Raw genomic sequence first — 13553 nt, 5'->3', positions numbered from 1 at the left:
CCTGTATGTTTCAGGTGTGCTGCTATTGGCGTTAGGCATTGTACCCCATGGTCTGGTGACTAGCATTGTAACTGGTATTGCATGGCCTAGTGCATAGGGCTGTTCCTTGTGTGTTGTGTACGCCAACGGTGGTGGTGTTATTGCTGGCATTGACCAAGTGTATCCTCTGTCTCTTCCCCCTCCTTTTTGTTTTGTCACCCTGTCCTTGTGTGCATTAGCATCATCTGGCGGAGGAGCAGAGGCACCGGCGACAGAGGGAGCTGCATCCCACATGGCCCATGAGGCCGAATCCACTGACGGTGAGGGCATCAGTGGGACGGAGGGTGAGGGGAACACCACGGCAGAGACTGGAGGGGACAGTTCGGACAGTGACACCTCTTCCAATGGAAGCTCCCTGGTGGTGGCGGACAGCTCTATGGCCACCCCAGCTACAGGTGCAGCCATCACCCCGTTCCAGCACCGCCCTTCCAGCAGCCCCTCAATGTGGTTCCCATGCCCGCTCACCCAGAAGGGTGGGCATCTCCTTCGCCCCAGGCACTTCAGGCCCTGCCCCAGTCAGCCCTGCTGCCCTCAGTGAGGAGTCTATTGACCTCCTGCGATCCATCTCTGTTGGGTTCTAGCATTGTGAATGCCATCCAGGGTCTGTCAGGGCATTTGCAACAAACAAATGCATTCCTCAAGGGCATTCACTGTGGCATGGCAGCCCAACAGAGATCGTTCCAGTCTCTGGCCAACTCACTGATGGCAGCCATTGTCCCTGTCTCTAGCCTCCCCCCTCTAACTTCCTCTACCCATTCCCTTTCCGCTCAACCCCATCCTATCCCAAGCACACCTTTAGACCAGAATGCACCCAAATCAACACACAGAAGTGGCTCAGGCAAACACACGCACTGCACTTCATCTGACAGGCACTCACACAAGCACCATCCAGATGCAGACACACCAACATCCACTGCCTCCACTGTGACCACCTCTTCCTCGTTGTCCACCTCCCGCCCAGTAGCATTTCCACTCACACCTGCATGCACTACATCCTCACCCACTACCTCCATCACCATCACGCCTATCACTACACGCCCCTCACTGGCAGTCGCCACCCCTACATCCATGCACACGTCCTCTGTGTCCTCTCCCACTGTGTCTGTGCCCCCTCCTTCCAAAGTACACAAACGCAAGAACTCAGACACCCAACAGCCATCCACCTCACAACAGCATCAAGCCCATGCACCTGCACCCAAACACAGCAGACAGACACCTCCTACCACACTCCCTCTTCTTCCACTCCCTAGCCTTCACCCTCTTCCAGCCCCAGTGTTTCTAAAAAGCTTTTCCTCTTCACCCTTGACCTATTCCCTGTCCCTCCCCCCGTCCTTCACTTCGGGCCAGGGTGGTCAGGACCCAGGCTAGCGCCTCAGCCACCCAGGCCACGGCCACTGTCGTTTCTGCAGACACTGCAGTTGTGAGAGGCACCGTGAAGAGACCCGTCCACGAAGCCAGTGTGCCTGCACCAGCTTCAAAGGGCAAAAAGGGAGCACCATTTGGAAAATGCAAGGAGGCACCACCAGCTGGAAAACGCAAGGAGGCACTACCAGCTGGCAGAAGCAAGAAGGCACCACCAGCTGGCAGAAGCAAGGAGGCACCACCAGCTGACAGAAGCAAGGAGGCACCACCAGCTGCCAAGGGCAGGAAGGGAACACCAGCTGCCAAGAGCAATGAAAAAGGCACAGACGCCGCAGGCAGGAAGGATATGGTGCCTGGTGCTGGAGCAGCATCTGGGCAAACAACACCAGCCATGGCACTTCTGCCGTCCGAGGCTGCGGGGGAAGGACTGGAGCCTCCCCCCACCACTGGCAGCACCGCCGTCAGCACCGCCGCCAGCTCCACAGCCAGCACCGCCACCTGCACCGCCATCAGCACCACTGCCAGCAGCAGCACCAGTGGGCAGCTGTCCGAGGCTGCTGGGGAAGGGCTGGATCCTCCCCCCACAACTGGCAGCACCGCCGCCAGCACCGCTACCTGCACAGCTACCTACATCGCCACCAGCACCACTGCCAGCAGCAGCAGTCCCAGTGGGAAGCTGTTCGAAGCTGCTGGGGAAAGGCTGGAGCCTCCCCCCCCACTGGCAGCACCACCGCCAGCCCCGCCACTGCCACCGCTGAGCAGCCATCACCGCCGGCGGGCAGTGTGTAGTTGTGCCTCCATGGGCTATAGTGCGTCCTGGCCCCTGCAACAACTGTAGGTGTGACACCCAGGTGAGAGACTGTGACCTTTCACCATCCAAGATCTACATCACTAGGTACAAGGCCCCCTCCAGAACCAGAGGAAGAAGGCATCCACTCACCCCCTCCTTGGCAGGATGAAGCACACGGGTCACAAAGCCCCTTCCAGAACCAGTGTAAGGAGGCATCCACTCACACCTTCCTTGCCAGGATGAAGCACACTGGGCACAAGGCCCCCTCCAGAACCAGTGGAGAAGCCATCCACTAGAGAGACTGTAGCTTTGCACTCCCCATGACATCACAGAGGGCATATAGCCCCCTCCAGGAGCAATGGCGTTGTACCATCTTCCAGCTGAGGTGCCCCCCTTCCCCCTGAAGTGCCTGTGTATTTTCGACCTGATGCCCCAGCAGTGTTCTCTCCATTTTGATGCAGGAGTCCAGTGTGGCCTTTGCCTATGTGATATGGCCCTGTGGGCCACGGACCTTTTGGACTGGGCATTGTCCCTCCATTTGTATATATTGTTGATACTGTTTTCTGCTTTGAGGACGTATTTCTTGAACTTTTTATTATTACACTGGCTTTACTCACTTCATTTTGTCCCAGCGTTATTCCTGAGGGGTACAGGGTGGATTTGTAATGTTGTTGCATCTGTTTGTGTGTATGTTGTTGGGAGTGGGGGTGTTGTGTGTTGCGTGTGTGTGTGTCACTCTATTTTTCCTCCCACCCCCCCCCTTGTGTTCTAGGTGCTGTACTTACCGTGGTCGTCTTCGCCGCCGTTCATGTTCCTGGTGTAGGAAGAGGTATACCAGCATGGCAAACACCTGTAGTTCAGGCTCCATGGCGTTGTGCTTCTTTCTCGAGTGTCCAGAGGTGATTCGTTTCCCTTCTGTGTTCTGTTTCCGCCATGCTTCTGATGGTGTTGGTACCGCCCTGGAAAAGCTGGTGGATTGGCTTGTTGTAATAGGGTGGGCGGTACATTGTCTTCCACCTGGCTGTTGGTGGTTATCGCCGCGCTGCTTGTTACTACCGCCGTGGCGGTCAGTGTGTTAAAGTGGCTGTATGTGTTGGCAGTTTCCGCTGTGGTCAAAATTTCATTTTTTTTACCGCCGGCCTGTAGGCGGTTTTACCGCCGCTCTATCACCGACCGCCAGGGTTGTAATGAGGGCCTATGTCTTTTAAGGATATGGGCCTATAACACCTCGGGCTGAGATTGGCCACCTTTTTTTAAAGATGGGTACAATGATGGAGCTTGTCCAGGTGCTAGGCAATGGAGAATTGTTAAAGCGTTCATCAGTAATGGGGCCCAGAACTCGGGGGTACACTTTATGAGATAAATTTGTACACTCTCCGGGCCAAGCGCCTTGCCACTAATGCTCTGATTGACAGCATCCTCTACTTCACTCAAGGTAACCTGAATACTTAGGTGATTATTGATAACCACAAAGAGCTCAGTATCAATGGGTATAGCGGCGTACATTTTTGTACAATGACCCGCCCATGTCTTGCTGGGGATATGGCAACTAATTGTGGTCACGGTTTGCTTGTGTCACTGTTTGATTCTTTCTTCTCATATGCAATACAGACACCCAAAAGAGCTTGCTATTCTTCTTATTAGCTGCCAATACAAGTGAGTCCCTTTGTTGTGTTAACACTTCCTTCAGACGCTTAGAGGTGACCTCTTTATATTACTTTCTTAGGTTGGCCACCACTGAGGGAACCCTAGGTTTGCAGCAAGAGCCATGCACAGTCAGTGGTCAGCCACCGTTCATTCATGATTAAACCACCTGGCCATGTTGGATACAAGCCGAGATGGTTTTAATAGTTCTTTTCTTATGTTAATAGAGAGGTTTTTAAAACTTTCAGCCACCTGGTGTTTTACATCTTCTTCCAAACAGGCCTCTATCAGCATTAGGTTCTCCTTCATTTGAATTAACAATTAGACTGGCTCCCGGAGTCTCCACACCAATGTTAGGTTGCTGTCGAAAGTTGGAGATTGCTGACCCCACTATCCACTCAAAATGTTGGCTTTGGTGTCATTAAGAGTGTTACTTCAATAGGGTTATGGTTCCTGGAGTTTGAGGGAACTACTGTCTCATACAAAAAGAGTTCTTTCAAATTAGTTGAAATAAAAAATTAGTAGAATGTCGAGGGAGATCCTCTACACCAATAGGTTGCTGCAGGTGGGTCATTTAAACCTGCCACCTCCATTACATTATTTAGATCATGGGAGGCAAGATAGGTTATCAGTTCTAAACCTTTAGGGTCAGAGCTTGCAAAAGAGCTTACAAAAGGGCTGACCAAAGTGCTTATAGTAGCACTGGGTGGATTAAACTGTGAGGAAAGTCCTGGGGTGAATATCTCCTGCTAAATTGAGATGGGCCTGATGCTCCTTATTAACAACATTACTTAGCAGTGAATTAATATAAAACTGGGAATTTAGTATTGGGGGTCTTGACAACATCATGATTATAAAAGTTAACTAGGTACTGAGTCAGGACCCTCTCATACCTCACAACCTGGATACTATTATCAGGAGTCTCATAGGCCCTGGTCTCAGCCACCAGCAGCTAGGTCTACCCAAATGGCTAAACCCCCAGATGCACAATCAAAATGGGAGGAAGTTGTCAGAGTACTGTGATGATGGAAACCATCAATTTCTGTTATTTGAGTATCCCAATATGAATTGAAAGAACTGAATGAACGTCTGTCATTTAGGAAACCTCTCAAGACTTGGGGCCAGATGTATGAAAGCATTTTGCATTCGCATACGGTGCGAATGCCCGTTTGCGAATGCAAAATGCCATTTCAGAATATATGAAAAATTGCGACCCAGTTTAGAGAGTCGCAAATTGCGACTCTCTAAATTAGAAATCGCAAATAAGGATTTCTTATTTGCGATTCCCTAGTACATGTATGAAGCAATTCCTAAATGCGATTTTGGCATTTAGGAATCGCTAATTACCACCAAGTTGAACTTGGTGGTAACCATGTGCAAAATTTAAAAATGCATTTAAAATGCATTTTTAAATTGGACATGTAAAGCACACATGCCCTTATGGCATGTGTGCACCTTACATGTCCCCCCAAAAAGTTTGGGGGTGCAGCAGAGGGGGCCTTAGGCCCCCAGCACCCTCGGGTTTTGCATTTCCAAAATTGCGATTTCTGGTTCAGGCCCATAGGTGTGAAAGGGGCCGGTATCACAATTTGCGAATCGGTAATAGCATTTGCGATTTTTAAGAAATCGCTATTACTGATTCGCAAATGTGATACATGGCACTTTGCGAGTCGGAAATAGCGATTTAAAAATCGCTATTTCCAAATCGCAAATGGCCTTGATGATACATCTGGCCCTTGGCTCCTTACTCACTATCCTGTTCATGCTCCTTTCGCGACAGCGTAAAGGCACATTTGGTCAGTTGATCAGCTATGATGTTCCACTTTTCTTGCACCCCCCTACCAGCACCTAACAACACCATGGTTGAGCCGCATTTATAATACAGTGTACTATGGTGGTCGTTAGCACAATAGTGTAAATATTTTTGATGCTATTTTGGAGCTTTGCTACACTAGCATCAAAAATGTTGATACTAGTGCAGCAAAGTGCAAGGAGGCCCATAGATTATTATGGGAGCATATTTTAATGCCTGCTCTGAGCAGGTGTTAAAAATGATGCCACAAATTATGCAGTGAAAGATTTTAAATTTCACTGCATCATTTTTGCGGGCCTCCTAGAGCTGCAATGCCCCCCTTTGCATACATTATGTCTGGCCCAGGCATAATGTGGCGTCAGGGTTGCAAAGTGCTCTGAGCCAGCTCTGAGAACTTTGTAAATATAAAGTGGTAGAAAAGGCACTTTAGAGCCGCCTCAGTGTAAAAAGAAAATGATGGTATGTGTTAGACCTGACAGCCTTAGGGTGGTCACCCCTAACTTTTTGCCTGCCTCCCTCTACTTTTTGGACACTGTTTTTGCTGGTTTTGGGACTCCGCACACTTTACCACTGCTAACCAGTGCTAAAGTGCATATGCTCTCTCCTTTAAAACATGGTGACATTGGTTCATACCCAATTGGCTTATTTAATCTATTTATAAGACCTCAGTAAAGTGCACTACATCTGCCCTGGGCCTGTAGATTAAATGCTACTAGTGGGCCTACAGCACTGATTGTGCCACCCACATAAGTACCCTCTTAATCATGTCTCAGGCCTGCCATGGCAAGGCCTGTGTGCAGTTTCACTGCCACTTCGACTTGGCATTTAAAAGTACTTGCAAGCCTTCAACGCCCCTTTTTCTACATATAAGTCACCCCTAAGGTAGGCCATAGGTAACCCATAGGGCAGGGTGCTATGGAGGTAAAAGGGAGGACATGTACCTGTGCAGTTTAAATGTCCTGGTAGTGTAAAACTCCTGAATTCATTTTTACACTGCTCTGTGGCCTGCTCCTTTCATAGGCTAACCTTAGGGCTACCCTCATATACTGTTTGAGCTGTAGATTCTGATCTGAAAGGGGTAACAAGGTCATTATTAGTATGGCCAGAATGGTAATACAAAATCCTGCTGACTGGCGAAGTTGGATTTAATATTAATATTTTAGAAATGCCACTTTTAGAAAGTGAGCATTTCTCTGCACTTAAATCCTTTTGTGCCTTGCAATCCACATCTGGCTGGGCTAGTTGAAAGCTCCCTTGTGCATTCCACTCAGAAAAACCCCAAACACAGGATACTCAGTCACACCTGCACACATCTGCATACTGAATGGGTCTTCCTGGGCTGGGGGGGGTGGAGGGCCAGACACATGTCAAAGGACAGTAGCCTGCCCTCACACAATGGACTGCCCCAACCCCAACTGGGACCCTGGCAGACAGGATAGAACTTAAAGGGGACCTTGTGCACTTCTAAGCCACTCTTTGAAGTCTCCCCCACTTCAAAGGCACATTTGGGTATTTAAACAGGGTCTCTGACCCTACCACCTCAGACACTTCTGGACAAGATACCACTGAGAAGAATCCCTGAACTAGAACCTGCAAACTGCTAAGAGGAACTGCCTGGCTGCCCAAAGGACTCACCTGACTGCTTTTCTGAAAAGGACTGCTGCCCTGCTGTTGCCCAGCTGCCTTGCTGCCCTCTGGCTCTGCTGAGAAGTGCTCTCCAAGGGCTTGGATAGAGCTTGCCTCCTGTTCCTTGAAGTCTCAGGACCAAAAAGACTTTATCCTGCATAAGATCTCCTTGTGCTGCAAACATTCGATGCACAGCCTGCAAGAAATGACACACAGCCCGCATCGCTGTGAGAAAATCACCACACGCCGAACCGGAACGAAACAGCCTGGCTCCCCAAAGTGGAGATCGACACAATGCCAGCGTTGCGGCAGAAATTTGCATGCATCGCCTACCGGATCGACGCAGCTCCTGTGACTTCGCCCTGCACGCCCAGGATTTCAATGCATCGTCCCCAGAGTGTCCAAAAAGCCCACAACCCAAAGAGGGTCCCAGTCTACGTATTGGAAATCGACGCAAAGCCTGCCCTGCGTGAAAACTCAATGACGCACCATCTGTGTGTGCTGGAAAAATTGACGCATACCTCCCCGTTTTCCACGAATCTCCTCCTCTGCGGCACCTTGCGGAGAATTTGAACGCAAACCAAGTACTTTGTACTTGCAAGAGACATTTGTTGCTTTTTAAAGACTAAAGAATTCTTTTATCATTTCCTACAGTGATAATTCAAACTGTACTTATCAAACCTTAATTGTTTTGACCTGCATATAACCAGATACATATTATATATTTGTCTAAACACTGTGTGGTGTATTTTTGTGGTGTTCTACTGTGTTATTGCATGAGTTATTGCACAAATACTTTACACATTGCCTTCTAAGTTAAGCCTGACTGCTCAGTGCCAAGCTACCAGAGGGTGTGAGAAAATGTACATAAACTTAATCATACACCATAGCTGCTAGGCTTCTGTTTATCTTTATTATGTTGCCATGTGCTCGACAAACTTCCTGAACTTTGATGATTGACCTTGTGCTCGCAGCCTTGGGCTGCAATCTGCTTATCGCTGTAATTTACTTGTCCTAACCGTAATTCCGAGAATTTTTGTGCTTAATCAGTAACTGCCAGAACAGGTTCGTACAGGTCGTTGCCACCTCCTGCCAGCTGCATCTGTACCTTCTCCCACCACACGTGTATCCCTGAAATATTATGAAGGCCGCAGAGGACCTTGAATACGCTAGGGGTGGAGTTGTCCTCTGACTAAGCAGTTTTGTGTGTATATAAGGTTGGGTGCCCCAGAGTGAAGGGGCAGCCTCCGTAGGATAGTCACTTGATTGTCCAGGGACTCTGTATTAGCTCGAGCTATAATCCATGTAATAAACTTCTCTTTATTCCTCCAGTTGGTGACTCTGCTTGATTTGTGTACTTTCTGCTAAACGGCCCCTGAGGACTAGGGTGTCCCTCCACCGCTGGGAAGGAGACCCAGGGTGGGGATTCTATCTTTCCTGGTTCCTCAGGTGGGCGCATGATAATTTGGATTGTGTGTGACTTACCTTGACTAGAGAGAGGGTCTTTGCTTGGACAGGGGGTAACCTGGCTGCCAACCCCATTTCTAACAGTATGGTAGCACTAAGATGGCGCTAGGGGGTCTTAAATATCCACCTTACTATCTTCAATATAGCATCACATGGGCCAAGGGCATCACCTGAAAGTAGTGGGATAGTGGCTTGAGATGGTGTCACTATGCAGGTAGGTGTTAATTACATACTGTCAACAGGTATAGCTCCCAGTCAATCTACATCTGCTAGATCGCTCAGAGCAGAAAACCTGTCTAGGCATACCAATGGGGGCCTGGGTTTAAGTGGGTCAGGTGGGCAAGGGGGGATCTTTTTTTTTCGGTTTATAAAAATAACCTACTGAAACTGGAGTGATCCTAGATCCAGTACAATCACTCATTTCTGGCATCTTCAATATATATTTTTTACACAGGACGGATTCTGAAAATATATTACAATGAAGTCCCCTTGATAGCCTTACTCGAAAATCCCACCCATCCAACCCTCTGTACCATTGCGATCTAATTTCTGCTCTTGGATTGAAATGTTTGTGCTTGCCAAGCCAATCATAAGTTCACTCACATAGCTGCTTGGAAAATTTCTGCTTGGTCGTATCTGAGGGGGATAGGACCAAAACATTTGGACAAGCTGCTAGGGGCAAGCTCAAATCTCTTTATTGGGAATGAGCCTCACTCAAGTTAGATCTTGATAAATGATCCTCCACCCAGTGGCCCTGTTTCTGCTGTATCTACATTGCCCTGACCACTATGACCAGTATTGCAAAATCCACCCTCTGGCCCTATTGCTATACATTTTTCATGTTTCTAACAAGCATCCCGAGTTGCTTCAAGAGTCTTTGCAGATTCCTCTGTGCTGTCATCTACTATTCAGCAAGCAATGTTACTTGTCTGCAAAGAGGGAGCACTCCGGTTAGTAGTAGCAATTGGCAGTTTAGATAAATCTGCCATAAGGCTCTCAAAATGATCAAGACACTCCACAATTAGCATCAGTTTCTCCTCCAAAATAATGCAGTTTCCCACAAAAACATCACAATTTAAAGGATCAGGGGTTACACAGTTGCATGTCTGAATTAGCTGTGATTGGTTTTGTACTTTAAACCAAAAGGAGAGTTGGCCTTGTTGGTGGCCATTTTGTTGCCTTTTTGCCACTGGGGTCTTTCCTACTGGTTTCTTCCTCTTAGCTGCAGGCCTTTGTTGTGTCTGAGTTTTAATAGGGCATTGCAACTCACAGCATCACAAACACTGGCTACAACATTCGTACGCGCCAGAGCCCCAAGTTCAGAGGGCCGTGAGGCACTTACATTTGGAAAAGAACAGTCTCTGATTCCATCTATTGGAGGGCACTTCTCCAATGATAGCCTACGTTCAGTGAGCTCAGTCTCATTTGAAATTATACCCACAACCCTCCTAAGCATGGTGTTGATAGTCACTGTTGCTTGTGGAAGAGTGATTATCCAAGAGGCCGTCCAACAGCTTTGTGTTTAATCATGCTTGAATGTAAAAAGGATGCTCACTTGTGCTAATTGCTCTGGGGATAACTGTGGTAATTACTGTTCCAAGTGCCAAAGTGAGTAGGCCAAGCTTTGTCCGGCCGTGGACGGGCACAGAGGGGCCTACTCTTGGCCCAATCTTCACCCTGGCACATGCCTGGGCACGGCCTGCATGCATCCCAAGTGCTTTTGAGCTTGTCACCTCCTGGGCCCTGCCTTGTGTCACAGAAGTCTGGAGAATGTAGTCCCACCCCAGACCAACTGGTGTCCAAAAGCTCAGAGAGGTAGGTAGGGAACCATCATGCACAACCCATGCTGTGGGACTCCTCAAGAGCTTTTCACCATGTCACCTGATGGGCCCTGCCTTGCCTCACAGAAATCTGGGGGACGTATTCCCACCCCAGACCAAGTGGTGTCCAAATGTTTAGAGAGGTGGGCAGGGAACTACCATGCACAACCCACACTGCAGGACTCCTCAAGCACTTTTGAGCACATCATCTCCTGGGCCCCGCTTAGCCTCACAGAAGTCTGGGGGATGTAGTCTACCCCAGGCTGAGCAGTGACCAAATGTTCAGAGAGGTGGGAAAGAAACCGCCTTGCACAAACCACGCTGCTGGACTCCACGAGAACTTTTGAGTGCATCACCTCCTGGGTCCCACATTATCTCACAGAAGTCTGGGGGATGTAGTCCCACCCCAGACTGAGCAGTGTCCAAATGTTTAGAGAGGTGGGTATGGAACTGCAACACCCAACCCAAACTGCAGGACAACTTAAGCCCTTTTGTGCACTTCACCTCCTGGGCCCCACATTGCCTCTCAGAGATCTCAGGGATGTTGTTCTACCCCAGACCGAGCAATGTCCAAAGGTTCAGAGAGGCAGGCAGGGAACAGCCATGTACAGTTTTATGTTTTGGTATATTGTTTGTTAAGAACAATATTCTTAGAAAAGCTGTGTATTTTTATCTTAATATTGCATACAATATTAGTCATTGTTTGTAAATACATATTTTTAGTATTTTGCAGTGACATAGTAAATATCATGATTATTATGGGTTTAACTTTCTATAAATTGGTTTACCATAGGGAATTACTTTCAGGCTGAGAACAACATTAGCGTTCCCATCACAGCACTGCCAATGCCGTGGTGAGGATGCCACTGTCATGCCGGTGGCATCCTCCCCAGTCATATTACAATTTTTCCACCGGGCTGACTGGCAGGAACATTGTATTACAATGTTCCCGCTGGTCAGCCCGGCAGGGGCAGTGCTACGGTATTGGTCTTGGCTTCCTTAAGGCAGCCAAGGCCAATACCTTAGCACACCAGCACCGTCAGAATGCTCACTGTCTGCAAAGCAGACAGTTAGCATTCCGATGGTGCTGGGCAGGGGGCTCCCTGCACTGCCCATGCCATGGGCAGTGAAGGGGCTCCCCTATAGTGCCTGGCAATTGCTTTCCGCCAGCCTTTCATGGCAGAGTAACCGCCATGGAAAGGCTGATGGAAAGCTAGGTTGTAATCAGCATGGCAGCACTGAGTCCAGCACGGCCGTGGCTGAGTACAACTCAGACCACCGTCTACCCCTCGAGAACCAGGTTCTCCATGGGGACAGTAGTCCTCTGACGGGTCCCCCCGCCAGGGTTGTAATGTGTCACTTGGAACGCCTGGAGTGCGACTGTCCAACCATCATCGAGAGTCTGGCTGTCCTGGGACCACTAGACTCATAATGAGGCCCTTTGTTTTAATTTCAAATACCTTCCACAGAATGGTTGGAATAGTATATGTGACCTCTTTGGTGGCGAACATCATCCCCAAAAGGGTTTAGAGTGACATGGGAATAGTAATTTATACCCCTTCAGCGTCCAACAGAGACCCCAAATTTTTTAGGTAAATTGTAAATTTGACCCTGTCAATGTCCAACACCTTCTCTAAAGTTGTTTAAATTGGTATGGGGATAGTAAATTTGACAACTTCAAAATCCAACTCTTTCCTCAAAATGGTTTTGAGTGGAGTGGGAATAGTAAATGTGACCCCGTCAATGCCCAACATCTTCCTAACCATGTTTAGTTTGGAATGGGAATATTATTTCCCACTCCTTTAGTGTCCAGCTCATTGTTCAGAGTGGTTTAGATTGGATTTGAGTCAGTAAATCTGACCACTTCAGTGTCCAACACATTCCCCAAGGTTGTTTAGATTGCATGAGAAATGTCATCAATTCTGTGTCCCACACCTTCCCAAAACAATTTGGATGGGAGGGAGAGTAATTTTGTCCGTTTCAATGCCGAAAACATTCCTCAAAGTGCTTTTAATTGGAGTGTGAATAGTATTTCTGACCCCTTCTGCATGCTATTTTAAAAATAAAAAATGAGTACTTATGTTTTACATGTCCCGGCAGTGAAAACCCTCCCAACGTTATTTTTCATTGCGGCATAGGTAGCCTGCCATTGACTAATACTGTGTTACCTTATTACATTTAATAAGTGATAATGTCAGCTTCATACCAGCTAGAGAAATACGTCTTCCACTCATTTGAATTGTAATACAAAATCCACATTATTGGTAAAGTCACATTTTAAATTTCTATTTTGAAATGCCACTTTTAGAAAGTTGGGATTTTCGGCCTAAACCAAATGTGTGTTTCTGCCAGTGTCTAGTGTCATAAGACTGTTAATTTCTCTCCTGTGGTCTTAAAGACAGGGGAACAATGGGCTTTGGGTGTGGCCTGAGGGTTGTACCATGCCCTTCTTGAGCTTCAATTGGTAGCGTCAGTGCTGTACCTGGCCCCTTCGTTACTTCAGATTATGCCTACCCAATCACTAATAAATTCAGCCCACACCTGAGTCTGTCTGCCCTTTGTTTCACTAGCCAGGCTGGAGCCAGACCCAAGGGAAAGGGAAGAACTGCCTAGAAACTGTTTGAAAAAAGAGGTGCCCCCAGCCACAGCTGACCCTGGGCAAAAACAGTGGCAACCCCAGAACCTCTCTTCAGAACACTCGTGGACCTAAGATGGTTCAGAAGAAGGACTACCCTGCTGCCTGAAGAAGGTCACTGGACCTGCTTGTCTTCAACCCAAGACTCTAGAAGTTCCTCCGAATATCATTTGGCTGAACTCCTGTTTATTCTGCATAGGCACAACACACTTTCAGAGGGCTCTCCTGCTTTCTGGATCATCAGGCCCAACTGAACCTGACTTGGTCTCCTTTACTAGGCTCTGTGGGAGTTAATCCTGACCCTCGCAAGTGCTGTTCTCTAGGTCCTGGACCCTTGACTGTAGTTAACTGAAGGTT

This window comes from Pleurodeles waltl, chromosome 8 (genome assembly GCF_031143425.1).
Source record: "Pleurodeles waltl isolate 20211129_DDA chromosome 8, aPleWal1.hap1.20221129, whole genome shotgun sequence".
Lineage (NCBI taxonomy): Eukaryota > Metazoa > Chordata > Amphibia > Caudata > Salamandridae > Pleurodeles > Pleurodeles waltl.
This window is presented reverse-complemented; position numbering follows the sequence as displayed.